The sequence below is a fragment of the Callospermophilus lateralis genome, chromosome 5 (genome assembly GCF_048772815.1).
Source record: "Callospermophilus lateralis isolate mCalLat2 chromosome 5, mCalLat2.hap1, whole genome shotgun sequence".
Classification (NCBI taxonomy): domain Eukaryota; kingdom Metazoa; phylum Chordata; class Mammalia; order Rodentia; family Sciuridae; genus Callospermophilus; species Callospermophilus lateralis.
This window is the reverse complement of record NC_135309.1, coordinates 146,637,164-146,640,569: the sequence shown is the minus strand read 5'-3', so window position 1 is coordinate 146,640,569 and position 3,406 is coordinate 146,637,164. Positions and strand designations below refer to the sequence as shown.

The 3,406-nt window shown below is 37.3% G+C and overlaps 1 pseudogene; it reads right to left on the bottom strand.

Moving 5' to 3' along the window:
- Positions 1-256: 256 nt before the first annotated feature.
- On the bottom strand, positions 257-1,033 carry LOC143400516 (heterogeneous nuclear ribonucleoproteins C1/C2 pseudogene; annotated as a pseudogene).
- Positions 1,034-3,406: the final 2,373 nt, after the last annotated feature.

Sequence of the window (3,406 nt, the reverse complement as noted above, 5' to 3'; positions counted from 1 at the left end):
GCCTAGTAATTTTACAGCACCTTTTCTGTTTAGATATGCTTAGATATAACATTTACTGGTGTGTTATAACTTTCCACAGTATTCAGTATAGTAACATGCTGTATTGATTTGTAGTCTAGGAGCAATAGGCTCTACCATACAGCCTAAAGGCTATAATATCTGGCTAGCTTCGTGTAAGTATACTAAGACTGTCTAAAAAAGTGTTTATCACAACATGTCTCTGTCATTAAGTGAATCATGACTCTATTAATATATTTTACTTTTTTTTTTTCAAAGTATCTGTTCCCTTAACTATGCTTGTGGTTTCAGCAAAAAACACAGGCTCATCTTTTTTCAGGGAGCTGCTGCTCTGCTCCTCTTCTGACTTAGCGTTCTTAATCTCTACTGCTTGTTTGCTCTGTTCTTTTTCAATTTTTTCTCCAGGCTTTCCAGTGGAAAATCCACATTTTGTTTTATCTGGGTCATCTCCTTCTTAATGGCCTGAAGGTCATCTCCTTTCAACTTTCCAGACTTGGAAGAAGATCCCTGCTGTCCACTCTTAAAATTGAAGCCACTTTGGCACAGCATGTTTCTCCACACACGCTGGCATTTAGAAGGCACTACAGCCCTAGCAATAAAGGAGGAGGAGGAACAGTGCATGCTGGGTAACTCTACATCCCATCATAATAATCCCATTGAAAATCATACTCCATGTCAAAAGAGGAGTCATACATATCCACTGCAGATTGTTTCATTCCTGCTTTTCCTCTGTTCACTTTTGACTCTGCAGCCAGAATGGTATCTAAAACCTGGACAGCAATCATTCTGCCATCCTCTCCTGTTAGAGCAGCCAGGGTGTTTCTCTCATTTACATACTGGACGAAGGCAAAGCCTTATGAACCGAGCAACCCACTTGGAGAAGACTGCCTCTACATCAGACTTCTTGACAACAAGAGGGTTGACATCCCCAAAGAATACATGGGAGTTTATAGGAGCATGGATCTGTTTTTGTTTGTTTGTTTGTTTGTTTTTTGGTAATACTTCTAGCAATCATGTTTGATGATAAGGTTCCTCACAAAGCCAAAAATAAAAATTTTTAAAAAAAGTGAATATAAAAAAGAAATCTCATAGGAGCAGGGAAGGAGAAAATGTTTGATTCTGAATCTTCCACACCCAGTTCCATGTGGAGAGGTCAGCAAGATGGCTGCAACAGCTATCTTCTTCTTTTCACAGAATGATAAAAATCTTTAACTTTAAAAAGGCACTTGTAAGGGCTGGGATTGTGGCTTAGCAGTAGAGTGTTCCCCTAGCATGCTTGGGGCCCTGGGTTCAATCCTCATGCACCGTATATAAATGAATGAAATAAAGGTGTTTTTTTAAAAAAAAAGGCACTTGTGAGAATTTAAGCAATTTATTCAGGGTTTTTGTTGTTGTTGTTGTTGGTGGTGGTGGTGCCAGGGATTGAACCAGGGCCTCAAGCAGATTAAGTAAATGCTCTGCCTCTGAGCTACATCCCCAGCCCAGTAAGATTCTTTTTTTTTTTTTTTTTTTTTAATATGAAGTGTTAGGATTTTATGGAAGAAGAAATACAATACAACAGTAATAGGTCAATTTTTGACCTAGAAGCAAATTTTATACCCTAAAATGTTATTTTCATGTGTAGTCTTTGCTATTAGCAGTTTGAAACTTCATTTCTATGTGAAGTATATAATTTCATAAACACAACCTTGAAAATTTAGATCTAAACCTAAATTGATAAAATTAAATCTAATTGATAGGGCTTGGGATGATAATTAGGAGTCTGAGCACCTAATCAGCCACCACTTGTGTTAAAAGAGTAAATATCCCAAGGTAAAAGGAGTTACTCTTAGTAATAGTACATTTAGTTATTTTTATTTTCTTCTTTTTCACCTCTGTATTTTCTAAATTTCTATGGTATAAATCACAATGATAAAAAGGAAAAATTACTGCAGGAAGCCATGAGTGAATTACATGAGGATCTTCTCTCAGTATGGTAGCCAGGGAGATTTAGGTTTGGCATTTCTAACTATCCATGTCTCTCCCAAGGCAATAGATTGCCCAATGTGTGTGACCTTTATCTCTGCTCTGCTAAGAAGATCCCTTGTAGTAGCTCCAGAGATGGGTACAGCCAGTTGGGAACTGGACAGCCCACCTTTAATCATTTTTGGTGAAGAACATTCTATGGAAAGCCTTTGATGTTTCCTAATATAAATAAAGCAAGCGCAAGCTTGATTTTGCCATAGTCTAGAAGCTCTATCCATGTCTTATCGGTTTACCCATCCTGTCCTGGATTTTGAAACTACTTTCTGAGTCCTGTGGTTTTTTTCATCATTTTTTTTTCCTAGCTTTTATTTCTCAGGCAGCCCATTCCACCTAGGGGAACCCTATTTCCATTGCCCACGCAAGATGCAGGCAAAAAATTACAAGTTTTCATTCAAAAAATATTTTCTGGATAAAGCAAAATAGAAAGGTTGCAAACATTTGAAGAAAAAGAGGAAAACTAGCTATATAGACCATATTGTAACAAAGGCAGCACTCACCTTTTCTCCACCCTATTAATTCTTTCTTCTTCCATTCTCTGTATCCTGGTGCTTAACCCAAGTAACTAATCAGCCCCATCTCCTTTTAACACTATTACCTGAGTTTGGCCTCTAAGGAGTGAAATAGTCTGTGTCCTTTTCACTAATCTGACACTCTCTCTCTTCTGCTACAACTTGATTGATAAATGAACTCTGACCAATTACAGTAGAATTTAAATTTATTTCTATTAGTTTATTACCCTGATATAAGAAACCAACACAGCAGGGGGCAGAGGCACAAGCCTGTAATTCTACTGATTCCAGAGGCTAAAAAGCAAGAGGATTGTAAGTCCAGGGCCAGCCTGGTCAATTTAGAACCAGTCTCAAACACAAAAACAAAAACAAAAACAAAAAAAAAATTTTTTTAACAAAGGTTGGGAAGAGTGGTAGAGAACCCCCTGGGTTCTATCCTCAGTACTGCAAGAAAGAAAGAGAGAGAAACCAATACAGACTGGAATGAAACATAGATTGGCATGAGCCAGTCTCTTTCTTCCCCGCTCCCCACACCAGACCATGGAAAATCATCTGTTCAAAGAAAATAATACCATCGCTCTTAACCACCTTTGTAAAAAATTGCACCCTTTCCAGAGTGAGAATTAGGGATAACATAAAAATCATAATCAAACTGTATGTATACTTTGCTTATTTATAAATACACATGCAGCTATTTTTATCATACAGTTTATTATATAGCTCAGTCACTCTCAAACTAATATTTGATTACAAAGGCTAAAGTTAAAGATGCCACTTCAGGCACTATTAAAAAGAGAGCAAATCTAAGAAGATTGTGATATCTGGGAATGGTCCTTATGCAGATATTTGTCTGG